The sequence below is a fragment of the Palaemon carinicauda genome, chromosome 32, assembly GCF_036898095.1.
Source record: "Palaemon carinicauda isolate YSFRI2023 chromosome 32, ASM3689809v2, whole genome shotgun sequence".
Classification (NCBI taxonomy): domain Eukaryota; kingdom Metazoa; phylum Arthropoda; class Malacostraca; order Decapoda; family Palaemonidae; genus Palaemon; species Palaemon carinicauda.
In genome coordinates this window covers 735839-752519 of record NC_090756.1, presented here as the reverse complement: position 1 = coordinate 752519, position 16681 = coordinate 735839, and the positions used below count along the sequence as shown (strand labels likewise).

At 47.5% G+C, this 16681-nt stretch overlaps 1 long non-coding RNA gene across 2 annotated transcripts in view; it reads right to left on the bottom strand.

Annotated features, from left to right (window-relative positions):
* LOC137625691 (uncharacterized) overlaps nt 1-16242 on the bottom strand; it is a 65103-nt gene extending 48861 nt beyond the window's left edge. The window contains exons 1-2 of one of the 2 annotated variants that reach the window (XR_011040866.1): nt 16159-16242; nt 9417-9633 (exon numbers count right to left, since the gene is read on the bottom strand). This is a non-coding gene — a long non-coding RNA (uncharacterized lncRNA). Of the gene's footprint in view, nt 1-9416; nt 9634-16097 lie in introns of both variants that reach the window. The other variant, XR_011040867.1, reaches the window with a different exon arrangement.
* Nucleotides 16243-16681: the final 439 nt, after the last annotated feature.

Here is a 16681-nt window from a genome sequence, read left to right as displayed (position 1 = left end):
GCGAGGGTTGTAACCTCAGCATTCCATGCTTTTATCTTTCTCTGGTATAATTGGAAGGTTTTATCAGAAAAGATATACAAGAAGGACTTTTCACCGGGCGCCACAGGTCGACCCAGAAATAAACTTAACGCTAGTTCATCTTTGAAAACAGAACGAAGACTATTCAAAGAATAAATTCTAAAAGACAAAAAATCACTTAAAATATTTTCTAAAAATATTAATCCCACCAATCTATAAAAATATAAAATATAAAAGTTGAATGGACTCAACGTTGCTTAACTTAGTTTTCCAAGTCAGTACCGCCTACAAAGGATAGGCATAGGTCGCTTATAAAAAATATAAAGTTACTAAAAAATAAAAGCCTTTAACACACTTCCGTACACTGAAGGAAGGGTCGGCCATCTTCTCTCTCTCTCAATAGAAAATCCAGAGAGAGATTAAAAAGAAAAAAAAAAAAGGGTAAAAATTTCTCTCTCCTTTCAAAAAGAGTTTCTATTGAAGATCTTATTGTTTGAGAACAATCCAACACGGAGAAAGCCATAAAACCATGAAAAAAGTACTTCACCAATTAGTTGAAAACTTTGAGGTTAAGCACGATCGGAACCAATGTTGTCATTTTAACCGACAGAGAAGAACTGAATTCCTGGGGAAATATATGCGGTACCTGGCCGGCAGTCGGCGCTAGTGGTCACACCCAGCAACCACAACGGCGATCGCTCGCCAGTTTTTTTAATCTGTCGACCGTCGGAGACGTTAGCTACATATATATCCACCGGCTAAGATGACAAATTCGAAGATAATTTGTATTTTTCCTAACCATACAAACCTTAGCTATTTACAAAGGGTTTACTTTTAGCGCAGCTGAAATGACGAGCCAATAGTTTTTAACGAGGGTTAATTACCCCGCGCTAGTTAGCGGGGGGTGGGGAAGGGTAGCTTGCTACCCCTCCCCCCTCCACACACCGGTGACTTGCTTCACTTCACTTAGAGGTAGGACTTGACTTGGGGGTCAGGGATGGCGGGCACATATGTGTAAATAGCTAAGGTTTGTATGGTTAGGAAAAATACAAATTATCTTCGAATTTGTCATTTGTTCCGTAACCGAAATACAAACCACGCTATTTACAAAGGGTGACTTACCCCTTAGGAAGGGTGGAAAGTCCCCAGCCTTACTGACTTCGGCTTGCCCGGGGGCTCGATCCCTCAGTGAGCAGCACTAGAGAGAGGGAGCCCCTGTACCTCACAGGTTCCTAGCATCGCTAGGAACGAGTGGCCTACATAAGTAGTGTGAGGAGGTGAGTGTGACTCGTCCTATGAAGTTGACCTTGAGACCTTCAGATAGGAATTCTAGGATAGGACGTTCCCCATACCACCTCGTCAGGGTATGGGAGACGCAACAGTATTAAGCTTAATACTAGGAGCACAAAGAAGCATGGGTTACCTGCAGAGGTCGAGGTCAGCTATGCGAGGACCAGGATGCTGCTTCCCCAAGAGAGGGGAGAATGAAGAAAGAAGTAAGGGTCAGACATACTCTTTCATTCACACAGACTAAGACCGGGTAACAACGCCCTCAACCTACTGCTACTTGTCCAAAAAGGAGCCTGAGGTTAGACCAGCTGTTGTGCAGCCACCACAGGGCCGATAGAGAACGTATCGAGGCTCCTGTGGGTCACGTCTTGCAGGTAGTGGGCTGTGAAGGTCGTTTGACGCTTCCAGACCCCCGCTTGAAGTACCTGCGTCACAGAGAAGTTTCTCTTGAAGGCCAGGGATGTAGCAATACCCCTGACATCGTGGGCCCGAGGGCGACGTGACGGAGGAGGGTCAGGATTCAGGGCATGGTGGATAACCCTTCGAATCCAAGCAGAGATGGTGTTCCTTGTGACCCTCCTCTTTGTCCTGCCTGTGCTCACAAACAAAGCTCGCACATGAGGACGGACTGCAGCCGTTCTCTTCAAGTAGTACCTCAGACACCTCACTGGGCATAGTAGCAGCTGGTCTGGGTCGTTTGTTACAGAACGGAGACTCGCGATCCTGAAAGAGTCGAACCGAGGATCCGGCACTCCAGGATTCTGAGTCTTGGCCACAAACTCAGGGACGAACCTGAACGTTACCTCCCCCCATCCCCTTGAATGGGCGATGTCGTACGAGAGACCATGAAGTTCACTAACTCGCTTGGCCGAGGCCAAGGCGAGTAGGAAAGCCGTCTTCCAAGACAGGTGGCGATCGGAGGCCTGGCGTAATGGCTTGAAGGGAGGTCTCTTGAGAGACCTGAGAACTCGAACCACGTTCCAAGGAGGGGGTCTCACTTCCGACTGGGGGCAGGTAAGCTCATAGCTACGTATGAGTAAAGAGAGTTCTAGCGATGAAGAAATATCCACGCCCTTCAATCTGAAGGCCAAGCTTAAGGCTGAGCGATAGCCTTTCACTGCCGAGACAGAAAGGCGCATTTCTTCTCGCAGATACACAAGGAAGTCCGCTATTGCTGGAATAGTGGCATCGAGTGGAGAGATACCCCTTCCACGACACCAACCACAAAAGACTCTCCACTTCGCTTGGTAGACTCCCTCAGAGGACCTTCGCAGGTGCCGAGACATTCTCTCCGCAACCTGTTGCGAAAAGCCTCTCTCCGCGAGGAGACGCTGGATAGTCTCCAGGCGTGAAGCCGAAGCGAGGCTACGGCCCTGTGAGGGACACCGGAGTGGGGTTGTCTGAGAAGCTCGTGTCGTGGAGGAAGCTCCCTTGGGAGTTCCGTCAGGAGTTGCAGAAGGTCCGGACACCATTCCGCGTGATGCCATAGCGGAGCTACTAGAGTCATGGAACAGTTGACCGATAGTCTGGTCCTGTTGAGCACCCTTCTCATCAGACAGAATGGTGGGAAGGCGTACACGTCGATGTTGTCCCACCGTTGCTGGAAAGCATCTTGCCAGAGTGCCTTGGGGTCCGGGACTGGTGAGCAGTACAGGGGCAGCTTGAAGTTCAAGGCTGTCGCGAACAAGTCCACCGTCGGGGAACCCCACAAAGTCAGGACTTTGTTGGCTATCTGAGGATCCAAAGACCACTCGGTACTCACTATCTGCGAAGCCCTGCTCAGACTGTCGGCGAGCACATTCCTCTTGCCAGGAATGAAGCGAGCTGATAGTGTTATCGAGTGGGTTTCGGTCCACCTCAGAGTCTCTACTGCAAGATGGGATAGCTGTTGCGAAAAAGTGCCTCCCTGCTTGTTGATATAAGCCACTACCGTGGTGTTGTCGCTCATCACCACCACGGAGTGACCCGCCAGGAACCGTTGGAACTGTTGAAGGGCCAGAAAGACGGCCTTCAATTCTAGCAGGTTGATGTGTAGGCACTTTTCTGATTCTGACCAAAGGCCCGAGGCCCTCTGGTTCAGAACGTGCGCCCCCCACCCTTCTTTTGACGCGTCCGAAAACAGAGTCAATTCCGGGGGAAGGACGAGAAGACTCACTCCCTTTCGCAGGTTCTCGTCGGCCAGCCACCACCGCAAGTCCGTCTGTTCCAGAGACCCCATTGGGATCAGAGTGTCCGGGGAATCGGATCCTTGATTCCACCGGGACTTGAGCCGCCATTGAAGGGATCTCATCCTGAGGCGGCTGTTTGGAACCAGACGGGCCAGGGAGGATAGGTGGCCCAAGAGACGCAACCACGATTGGGCGGGGAGTTCTTTTCGCCTGAGGAAAGGTTCCGCCACCCTCCTCAGCCTTGCTATCCGGTCGTCTGATGGAAAGGCTTTGTGGAGATTGGTGTCTATTAGCATGCCTAGATAAACCAGTCGTTGGGACGGCTGCAGAGAGGACTTCTCGAGGTTTACCACGATCCCCAGATCCTGGCAAAGATCTAGAAGCCTGTCTCGGTGTCGAAGAAGGGTCGACTCCGAGTCTGCTAGGATCAGCCAATCGTCTAGGTAACGAAGGAGACGAATGCCGTTCCTGTGCGCCCAAGTCGAAATCAGGGTGAACACTCTGGTGAACACCTGAGGAGCTGTGGAGAGACCGAAACACAGCACCTTGAACTGGTAGATCTTGTTGTCTAGGCAGAATCTCAGGTACTTCCTGGAAGACGGATGGATTGGGATCTGGAAGTACGCATCCTTTAGATCCAGTGTACACATGAAGTCTTGTGGTCTCACCGCAAGTCTGACCGTATCTGCTGTCCCCATGCTGAACCGGGTTTGTTTGACAAACCTGTTCAGAGCCGAGAGATCGATGACGGGTCTCCAGTCTCCAGTAGCCTTCTTTACAAGAAAGAGTCGACTGAAGAAGCCTGGAGAGCCGTCCACGACCTCCTGGAGAGCACCCTTCTCGAACATGGTCTTGACTTCGGCCTGAAGGGCCAGCCCCTTTGCCGATCCCATGGCATAGGAGCTCAACGACACGGGATTCGCTGTCAGGGGAGGTTGAGATGACGTGAACGGGACGCGATAACCTTGGCCGATCACCGAGATCGTCCAAGCATCGGCCCCGAGATGTTGCCACCTGCGGACGCAACGCTGAAGGCATCCCCCCACAGGTGGACACGCAGGGGGACTGCCACCCCTAGGGCTTGCGGCCGCGGCCGCCACCCCTAGAAGTCTTGCCTCCCCTGGAGGACTTACCACCCCTCTTGACCTTGGCTGGAAAGGGCTGGGGCTTAGACACCACTTTCTTAGCTGCCGGTGCCTGTTTTGGAGCCTTACGAGGCTGTTGCTGCTGTTGTGGCGGGGCTGGAGGCTTATAGGGCCGAGTTGTAAGGGCCCTGTGGAGGAGGGAGTCCGTGCTGGATTTCCTCCACCTCTCAGCCGTTCGCTCCAAGTCTTGAGGCTCAAACAGGCTCTCCCCCAGGAGGGAGGCATGTCGGAGCCTACACACATCTACGGCGGGGACCTTCGGATGGAATCTCTCGGACACAGCATCGCGACGCTTCAACACCGAGTTGGCCCACAGGGTGGTAACCTGGTGCGCCAAGAACTCGATGGAGCGGGTGCCCGAGAACAAGAAGGTCTCTAGGGCCTTCCTATTGGTCTCCTTGGACAAGTCCTCAGATCGCAATAGGATGCCCAGAGATCCTAACCAGAAGTCCAGCCACGAAGTGGCCTGCATGGCACACTTAGCGACCTTCTCGTGGTTAAGGATCTCTGCCGCCGAGAACGACACCTGCCGGGCAGAGAGTTTCTCCAAGGGAACTCCCTTCGCCAGCTCCTCCACAGAGTGATGGAGCGGAAGAGCGAGGTTGTGCTCACCCAGGATCTCGAAATACCTCCTCTGCTGAAGGCGAGGAGGAGGGATGAGTTTGTTCCCGGCAGTGGAACGACTGGAGGAGGCAAGAAGTGCGAGCTGAGCATTGGCCCTAGCTCTGGCACTCTTCAGCCCCCGAGACCAGGGCAGAGCTGCACTGGTCTTAGGGGCCTTCCGAACGTCGAACACTTCATCCAGAATTGTGTCTTTGCCTTCACGGGGGGGGGGATGACTGGATCCGTAAGACTGTTAAGTTGCCTTATCAGGCTTAGGACCTGCCAGAAGGCATGTTCGGACTCTTGCTGTTCTCCTCCCTGCGGGCTGGCAGCTAAGTCTCCTGCCCCAGGAATCTCTTCCTGGGGTGATACGTGGACATTCCCCTGGGTAGTCATGGGTTCCTGTCGAATCCTTGCAGAGGATTTAGGGATGGTCTTGGAATCCTTGGGCTCCCTCCTAGGAGGGATACAGGATCCCAACAACGAGGTTCGAGGGGCCCCTTCCTCACGAGACGATTCTCCTGCCTGAAGCGAAGTCTCCCCCCCTGGTGCCGGGGGGAAGACTACCGGTCCACTGGACTCACCTGAGGACGGAAAGGCCTCGTCCACGGGAGAAGGAGAGAGTACTCGTGCAGGAGAGGGGACCCTCGAGACTGACCTCTTGGAAACCAACTTCGCCCTGGGGGAAGTCACCACGAAGTCCACTCCTCTCTTTCTCTTCAGCGTAGGAGAGACAGCCGCTGGTTTGTTACCCTGGCCGGCGAGTGCTGGTTTCATAACCCTCACTAACGCCCGTGCCAGCGGACCAAACCAAGTCTGCTGCTCAAAGGACACAGAGTCCGAAATCCTCGCTAAGGTGAAAGGGATCGGGCGATCCTTTGGAGTGGACACGATGGTACCTGCCTGAAAAGAAGGTGGGGAAGAATGCTGTAATGACCTGTCCTCGTCCTGCAATACCAACCTGTGCTTGGATGGAGGTGATCCCGAGTGCCGTCTAGGAGCACGCGTCCCTGCTGCTACCACCGGCTGTGGAATTCGCCGCGAACTATGGTCGCGCGAGGGTGAACGGTCGCGCAAAGGCGAATGGTTGCGCGGGTGATCGCGCGGGCGCACAGGCGAGCGGTCGCGCGGGCGCGCAGGCGAGCGGTCGCGCGGGGCGCGCAGGCGAGCGATCGCGCGGGCGCGCAGGCGAGCGATCACGCGGGCGCGCAGGCGAGTGGGCGTGAGGGTGGGCAGGTAAATGAACACGTGTCCGAGGTGACGAACGCAAGCGATGGCGCGACGGCGAGGGATCGTGCTGCCGCGTAGGTGAAGAAGATCGCTGGCGATAATGACCACGTGATGGTAAGCGATGGCGAGCAGCATGTGAAGGTGAATGATTGCGCGCAAGAGGGCGGTCGTTCAGGGTTGCGCGATGAGGAGCAGCATGCGTAAGCGGGCGATCGTTCAGGGTTGTGCGATGGCGAGCAGCATGCGCAGGTGAATGATCGCGTGAAAGGGTGCGATGGTGATCAGCATCCGCAGGAAGGCGATCGTTCAGGGTTGTGCGATGAGGAGCAGCATGCGTAAGCGGGCGATCGTGCAGGGTTGTGCGATGGCGAGCAGCATGCGGAGGTGAATGATCGCGTGAAAGGGTGCGATGGTGATCAGCATCCGCAGGAGGGCGATCGTTCAGGGTATTGCGATGAGGAGCAGCATGCGTAAGCGGGCGATCGTGCAGGGTTGTGCGATGGCGAGCAGCATGCGCAGGTGAATGATCGCGAGAAAGGGTGCGATGGTGATCAGCATCCGCAGGAGGGCGATCGTTCAGGGTATTGCGATGAGGAGCAGCATGCGTAAGCGGGCGATCATGCAGGTTTGTGCGATGGCGGGCAGCATGTGAAGGTGATCGCTGGCGAACTGGTGATCGCTGGCGAGCTGGTGATCGCTGGCGAGCTGGTGATCGCTGGCGAGCAGAAGGTCGACGCGTGTCCTGTGAGAGGATAGGTTCACGAGCAGGAACGGGAAGATCGCTGGCGCGTTGGCGAACATGTGTTTCTGACACACGCGCAGCACGATGTTGCGTAGCCACAGGACCAGGTGGATGGTGAGCAGGGAGTTCAGCAGGAACTAAAGGGTGGTCAGAGACCGCAGGGCGATGGTCCTCAAATGAGCGCTGACGCTCGGAAGAGAGCTGACGAGCAGGAGAGCGCTGGCGAGGGGGGCGAACCTCAGGAGAGAGCCGACGAGCAGGTGAGCGTCGGCGAGCAGGAGAGTCTTGGCGAGCAGGAGATCGTCGACGAGCAGGAGATCGCTGGCGAGCAGGAGATCGCTGGCGAGCAGGAGAGCGCTTGTGCGCTGGCCCTGCTCGCGTAAGGGAAGAATCCCTTAGCCCCGAAGGGACCGTTGCCCGTCGGGTGACGAGTTCTCCAGAAGGCGAAGATCCGGCAGGAGATGGAGAGCGGTCCGCAGAGAGGTTCAAGGAGGGCGGAGCAGTCGGTTGAGGCTGACGAGGAGAGTCCCCCCCGGAGGACGAAGATCCAAAAAGGCGCCTCTTAGTCCCCCTGTAAGGGGAAGGGAGGCCCTTGTGGCGTAGAGGGCGGTGAGCCTTACGGCGGAGGCGGCCTCGGGGGAGATCGTCGGGACCATCGGTCCTCCGAAGGGGAGTCTCCTTCAAAACACTTCCCTCAGAAGGAAGCTGGGCAGCAGTCGAGACCGAAGGACTCACTTCCCCCTTCGAAGGATGCACGGAAGGAGGAGGAGAGCCTAGAGCACCATCACCAGCAACAGCACCTGCGTCGGAAGGCCCAGCCACGTCGGAGGCCTCTGTCACCACGACGTCGACAATAGACGGAGGGTCTACCTCCGCTATCACCGGCGACTGTTTAACAGCGGCCCCCAACGAGACAAGGTCAATAAGAGCGACCCTGGAGGGCAAGCCCTTAAGCCCCAGGGACGACCAAATCTGCAACAGATCATCACTGGATACAGTATTATTATCAATAACCTCCCCCGGAGGAGGAGGGGGAACCGCCTCGCTATGGGAGGCGACGCCCTCTCCCCCCACCGAAGGTAGGGAAACAGAACAAGGGCCTGCGCTCCCACTCGGACGACTCTCCTTAGGAGGCGGACGAGGAGGAGCTTCGGAGGAGGTTTGGGCGGCGGAAGAAGAGTCCCGAGAACCTTCCTCCTTCAAGGCTAACCCCGGAGGAGAACGGTGTCTCTTGGACTTCTTCTTACGCCGACGGCCAAACCTCTCCCACTGGGAGGCAGACCACTCCCTGCACTCACGGCACATGTTATCCTGGTCGCACCGTCGGCCCCGACATTGAGGGCAGAGGGTGTGAGGATCCGTGATCACGTCCGACATGAAAGTCCCACAAGGACGGCCGGCAACTCCAGGGCATGTCCGCATATTAAATAAAAGAAAATAACTGAAGGTCAACTTCCAACCAATCACACAAGCTGAAAAGAAAAAGAAGAAAATTAAAGGCTGTCACGAAGGCGATGAACAGACACGTCTGATCACCGCCAAGCCAAAAGTGAAGAGAAGCAAGTCACCGGTGTGTGGAGGGGGGAGGGGTAGCAAGCTACCCTTCCCCACCCCCCGCTAACTAGCGCGGGGTAATTAACCCTCGTTAAAAACTATTGGCTCGTCATTTCAGCTGCGCTAAAAGTAAACCCTTTGTAAATAGCGTGGTTTGTATTTCGGTTACGGAACAATTAAATATTTAAAAAGCGTGGTTTGTATTCCAGTTACGGAACAAATAGTACAGTAGTTAACCCCTTGGGTGAAGAAGAATTGTTTGGTAATCTCAGTGTTGTCAGGTGTATGAGGACAGAGGAGAATCTGTGTATGTGTAGGCAGAGGGAAAGTGAACCGTAACTAGAGAGAAGGATCTAATGTACTGTCTGGCCAGTCAAAGGTAATAGATAGAATAGTGTGCCTAAATGTACTCTCAAGCAAGAGAAATCTAACCGAAGACAGGAGAACTCTTAAACCCAAGGTAGTGGAAGACCATGGTACAGAGGGTATAGCACTACCCTAGACTAGAGAGCAATGGTTTGATTTTGTAGTGCCTTTCTCCTAGAAGAGCTGTTTACCATAGCTAAAGAGTCTCCTTTACCCTTACCAAGAGGAAAGTAGCCATTGTATATAAGCTGACAAAAGCAATCACTTTCAGGTATCCTATCCTACACCTTGATTACTCACCCATATCCACATTTTGACAAACAGCACGACAGTATATTCGTACCATATGTAATAAGAGTTAAGTAATGACGCAGTCAGATAAGACAATGTCAGCAGTCCCCATAGGGCAGGGGGCCATCACAAGGAATCACATTTGTCTTCCCAGCCGTGAGTCGCTGTAGGTGGCATGTCTTCTCTTGTATTGCAGGGTACAAAAACGGACGTCTGCATCAAGAGCCTGAAATAGTCAATATCTGATAATATTTTGGAATAATTGCATCACTTTTGGTAATAAATCATTTCTAGTTGCTTTAAATACAGTACTGTATAGTTTACATAATTGTCATAAGGTATTTGGTGAAATAGTGACAGAATTACTTTCAAAATTCTAATATTTACTAGTATTATTACCATATCATTCTTATTATCATTATTATTATTATTATTATTATTATTATTATTATCATTATTATTATTATCATTAAAGTACATCAGTAAAAGACCCTATTTATGTCTATTTGAATAAATGAATGATTGGTAATTATTTGGCATCATAACATCAATGGTCATTAGAAACTTGAGAAAAAACAAAGTGAAAATAAAAAATAAATCCTGAAACTAATTCGTATTTTCCTAAACGTCCAAACCAGAGTTATTTAATAGGACACTGATTCGAGCACAGCTGGAACTTGACTGTTAAAACTCATAACGAGGTATCAGCAGTAGCCAGTAATTAGTGACCGGTGGTGGAAAACCCTCCACCACCCTGAAGGTATTCTGGAAATCGGGTAACACTAAGTATGCTGCTTTCATATCTAAGTAAGTTATACCAAACTTGTTGTCTGGTGTCCATAATCCTGACACTTTTTTCCCTTTGAAGATGGATAGCCTTTGGCGAGAAGCATCCGAGAACTAGAAGAAGTCTAAAGGATGGGCCTGTACAAATTTTATGGCCAACTATTCTTTTTAATCCAACAGGAAAGGTCTAAATTTACATCATGTGGAATTCTCAATAGAGCAGATGAAGAGCCAGATGATTGGGACAACTGGCTCTTTAACGCCCACTGCACTGATCGCAGATGCATTTTCCCGAAGAGCACTAACTTCACTGGAGAAGCTAGATGTACAAGAAGTTTCTGTTAAAGGTGAGTACTTGTTGAAGTCGTCTATAGCATTTACAAAACTTCCAGAAGACAAAAATTACTGCCAGATCTTTGCTCAGACTGCATCTATAACCTTTAAAACCTTTATAGATAACTAAAATTACAGCCAGATCTTTACTCTGGATTCTGTCTGTGGATGAAAATACAGTACTGTACTCTGGCTTCGACCGAGTCTAGGTCCTTGCCAAGGTACCAATAACGACACTGCTGTTTAAGACTTGAGTCCCCATAACTTAGCCTGATCCCCAGATCTCAGCAAAATTTGAGAACCTCAATGAGGATCAGTCGAGCCTTTGAGTACGCCAGTAACAGTCACTCGTCCAGCTAATGTAAGACTCTGATTCCCATGGGGTGTGCCCAAGAGACCAGAATGAAGACCTATGGAGCTGTTGACATGCCAAAACACAGCTCTTTGAAATGGTAAAGCTTTCCTTGAAAGGAGAACAGGAAACACTTAATTGACCCCAAGTAGACTTGGATCTGGAAGTATACGTTCAGTAGGTCTATGGACAAAAGGAAGTCATTAAGACGAACTACCTGGATAACTGTGCTTGGAGTTTCCATCTTGAATAAGGTCTGTAAGAAGAAACTGTTCAAACGGGAAAGATCTATGACGGGTCTCCAACATACCATCAGTTTCTCCATTAGGAAACGGTTGCTCAAAAAACCTAGAGATCCTTCTATGACTTTCTTGATAGCATTCGTCTCTGTCCTCTTTAGCACATCTTCTCGCAAGAGAAGGTCTCTCCGGGAACCCATCAAAGCCTTGATCAGAGAGGGGATAGTCCATGAACGGGACGCAATACCCTGAACGGAGCACTTCCAACGTCAAAGGTTCTGCCCTGTCAGCCTGCTGCCTTGTCCAATGGTGGTAGCTGGGGGACCTGCCATCCTTAATGGTTACCTCTACATCCTAGGTTCCTTATAATCGAGAGATAGCCTCTGCATCGAAAGGAGGTTGAGGGAACCGACTGTCTTTTCTATTGTTGAGCCTGGTCTGGTTTAGGGAGCAGACAATGCTGGGGAGCCTATTTCATTGGGGATGGTCTAGGCATGGTATGAGGAGCTGATAAACATGATGCAGCTGCTTTTCTTTAAAAACGACGCCTGGCTAGATTTTTCTAATGTTGCCGCCATTATGCAGGTGGAAAAAGTTGGGTGGTCTATAACACTGGCATTCCTTGGTGTTACAGTGTCTGTAGCCATCATTTATCGGGTGAAGTTTGCCGTGACAGCTTCCCTCTTTTTTAGGACATAATTACCAGAGAGAAAAGCACACTGGTGAAGCATAAACTCCTGAGCTTTTACCCCAGACTGGACAAGTTCTTCACAATGCTTCCGGACATCAGGTTCCGAAAGGTTCTCTGGTACTGCATATTAAGACACTGCTCCTCATATAGCTGCTGCAGCTTCAAAGTCCTGCCGTTCTGCACCAGATAAAGAAGCTGTTTAACTGGTAAATCCATTTTTTAACCTCGGTATGCACTGTTTAAAAATTTGCCTTTAAAATCTACCTACAACGTTCTGCAAAATTTTCTTTATCCGTTGAATATTATTATTATTATTATTATTATTATTATTATTATTATTATTAAATGCCAAGCTACAACCCTAGTTGGAAAAGCAAGATGCTATAAGCCCAGGGGTCCCAATGGGGAAAGTAGCCCAGTGAGGAAATGAAACAAGAGAAGACATGCCACCTACAGCGACTCACGGCTGGGAAGACAAATGTGATTCCTTGTGATGGCCCCCTGCCCTATGGGGACTGCTGACATTGTCTTATCTGACTGCGTCATTACTTAACTCTTATTACATATGGTACGAATATACTGTCGTGCTGTTTGTCAAAATGTGGATATGGGTGAGTAATCAAGGTGTAGGATAGGATACCTGAAAGTGATTGCTTTTGTCAGCTTATATACAATGGCTACTTTCCTCTTGGTAAGGGTAGAGGAGACTCTTTAGCTATGGTAAACAGCTCTTCTAGGAGAAAGGCACTACAAAATCAAACCATTGCTCTCTAGTCTAGGGTAGTGCTATACCCTCTGTACCATGGTCTTCCACTACCTTGGGTTTAAGAGTTCTAGGGGGTACCCGGTAAAAGGCCAGCCACGTCTCGGTCAATAGGCAAAGGGTTAGGATGTGCTCCCGTAGATACGTAAAACCTATACAGGACAGTGCAGGCGGATATAGTATCATTATTATTATTATTATTATTATTATTATTATCATTACTTGTTACGCTACAACACTAGTTTGAAATGCAAGATGCTTCAAGCCCGAAGCCTGGCCCCCAACTGGGAAAATAGCCCAGTGAGGAAGGGAAACAAGGATATAAACTATATACGCTAGTCTTGACATCTACTAGACCTCAGGGAGTTTTCTGCATCTAAAATTTGTTTATTCAGAGAAGCTAAAGTGTCCTTAGCTTGCTTCAATAGGGGATTGTAAAACTCATAACAGGCACTTTGAGATTTCAAGGGCCTGGAGAAATGTATAGGCCAGGACACTGATTGGGTAGGTTCTTGCTTGGGAATGAGCTTAGTGCTCTTATTCCCTTCTGGAGATCTGCAATATTCATATTAATAATCTCTGGGGACACGGTTCATAATTAGATGGCAGAGCAATAATCAATTCTGAAGTTCTCATTTGGTCTGTGTCTATGCTAAGCATAAGATGTCACAGGGGAACTAGTCCACTGGTATTTGAAAACTTGTGACACGCAACGTTGCGAGGTAAATTGATTGATTGATTGGTTTAGGGTTTTCTGGCATCTTGACATACTGCGATGTAGAAGGAACAACTTTCGAGAAGGGTGGATAAAATTATCTACCTTGTTTCCAGTATTAGATGGAGGCCAAGGTCTAATCTCTAACACTAGAGTGTCTTCCTCATAATTCTGAGGATTAGATATATAACTCTCTAGAAAGAAATTATCCTGGGGAGGATATCGCTCTAGAATTATGCGTAATGGTATGATAACAGATGTAGGTTCAGTATGGGTTGCAGCTCATTCTGCTGACAGGCCAAGAACGCAGAGCGTTCCAATAGAAATACGTGAGGACGCTTTCCGTAATTTTATGGCTGATTACGTGAATTGGACATTTTCTTGACCTTTGACCTTGACCTTCCAAAATTCAATCATTTCAAGCTTTTTACATAAGTTAATCCCTGAAAGTTTCATTACTCTACAATTAAAATTGTGGCCAGGAAGCTGTTCACAAATACATACACAAATTACAAACACACAACCAGTGGGTAAAACATAACCTCCTTCCAACTTCGTTGGCGGAGGTAATAATGGGGTGAATACATACTTAATAAAAGGGAGAGAGAGTTATAGCTTTGCATTCCAGCCTCGGTTAAAACATCCGACTCGGCTTCCGATTTCCATTACCACGCACGTTAACATTTCAACTTGTCGTTATTAACAATATAAAAAAAAAGTGCTTCAATTAAATCGTACATTACATCAAGAACAAGGGGCCTTTGCATATCACCGGCCAGTTCCTCCCGCGTTTATAGTAAACGGATACCAACTAACCCAAACTTCCACCACCTAACCTAACCTACGAGCCGTGTCCTTACCTACTTACCTAACAGGGGAGGAGGATAACAACCCCTTGCAAACCTCCTTACACTGGCCGCTATCATACATACGACCCAAGAATAATTAACCAAGAGGTTTATTGTTATTATTATTATTACTATTATTATTAAAGGCTAAGCTACAACCCTAGTTGAAAAAGCACAATGCCATAAGCCCAGGGGCTTCAACAGGGAAAAAGAGCCCAGTGAGGAAAGGAAACAGGGAAAAATTAAATTTTTTTGATATTTATACTGTTTGAAAAATTAGAGCCCTTTTTAGTAAGATATGACTGAAAAACCACATTTTAAATAGGAAATAAACACAAAAATAACAACTTAACCTAACCTATTAGCCATATCCTTATAAATTTACCTATCAGGTGGGCTACGCCACCTTTTAACCGCCATATCCCTCTGCCTAAATTGGAGTTTGTTTCATTTATAGTATTTAAGATAAAGATTAAAAATTTTTGTCATTAAAATTATTAATCTAATAAGATTCATATAATTTTGGGAGTTAAAATGTCCTAATATTGTATCATATACAAAAAATGATTTTATCTGGGATGGAATATGAAGTGAATAGGGGATTTAAACCAATATTAAATATAAAAAAAAATAGATAATTATATATAAAACAAGATAATGAATAAGAAATATATATATGGTTCATATATTTAACTAAAAATAATAATATATAATTAGAAATACAAATTAAAAGGCAAAATTTAACATTTTTTAATGTCTTCAAAAATTTCATTTTAGCCTTTGGACATTTTAAGTCAGTTTTAATAATAATCACCTTACATATTAAAGACAGTCTTTTCCCAGATTAAGGATAGGTAAGGTAACAGTAGGTAAGATTTGGGTGGGTAAAGTGAGGTTAGGTATTACAATAGTAGTGTCATTTGTAAATCTTGTTTTCGTCATTAGGTTTTTTCTGCATTATTGCATTTTCTAATTATATTAAGGGTATTTTTGTAGTGAATTACAGGGCAAGGATTTGATAACCGCGGGCCATCCGGGTAACTGAGCAGTCACGTGACTTCCCGCACGTGGCGCAGTGAAAACAAACCACACTTTAACGTGGTGCTGCATGAACGGTCGTCTGTTAAAGCTAAATTATTCGCCATTATGCCTTCATCATGTGTTATTTTCAACTGCAAGAATCACAATATGATGCAAGGAAAGATGTTGCATTTTTACAAGTTCCCCAGTCGTAGCAGAAGCCCGGATAGGAGGGATAAGTGGCTTGCAGCATGCCAGCAAATGAATCCAAATGGACACAAAAGGTCCCCACTAAATAGTCGGGTTATTTGTAGTGAACACTTTATCTCAAGTATTTATGAAATTTAACATATTTTCATAAAATTTAACATTCTGGTGGTTGGTGTTCCAACAGTATGTCTATTGGTGTTCATTATGAATTTATATTAAATTGCCAAAATACAGGTAAACCCAACATGACTGAGAAAGAACACCCAGACTACATTCCATGCATACTGCCTTTCAAGAAAGACAGCTATGCCAAAGCCAAACGACAACTTGAGAGGTATGAGCGAAATGACAAGAGAAGGCGATTGGTTTATGAGGCAAGCAGTAATACACCTCACACTTGTGTGCTGTAAACAGTTCAAAATAATTATTGTTTATCATCATTTTTAACTTGCAAGTGTCGCTAGAAATTAGAATAGTTGTATTTTATATCTTATTACTCACCTGAAGCATTTAACTTTATATTGTAACGTGTTTTAGCAGCTCCATCCAAAGAATTCACGTAATCGTAAGCCATTGCTCTGGTTTGTTTTCACTTCGCTTGATTCCCGCGCTACCGGTTACCTCATCGATGACGTCAGCCCGCGGTTATGAATACACTACAATGAATCCGAAATGACTAATCCCGAAACAAATATAAGGCTAGGCTATAAAATATACATATCAGGCTACTCACACATAAAATACCGCATCAACTGTTAAAATATTAGAATATCAATGAAGTTATAGCATATTACCTTCACAGTAATGGGAAAAAGAAGAGTTGCACGGCAGAGTTAAATATATATGGCAGTGTTACTTCTTTGTTGCAATGGGGTAATGTGTGTGACCGATGGGAGGCACAGTGTTGCCAGTGGGGCGTCTAAAACTCCCCAAAACTCGCGATAAAAAATCCCCAAAACAACCTAAATATCCCCATGTCCACGGACATATTTTCTTCTGATCCTGTAGGATATACTAAATCTGTATAGAAATTACCCAATCTACTACATATAAGTGCACGCAAACTAATTGCAACAATATAAAGGTTTAATCATCTCTGTCTCTTCATAGAAATTTATACTGAATATCCCCATCGGATACCCAAAATCCCCACATCTAGGGATAAATTCCCATATCTGGCAACACTGGGGAGGCAGACAGGGTTGCCAGGTTTTCTAAATGAGAAAAAGCAAACTTCTAATCAACAGAAGCTAGGCTAACCCATTAGTAGAAAAGGGTCAAATATATAGTATTTAGGACCCGCATTTTTTCATATTA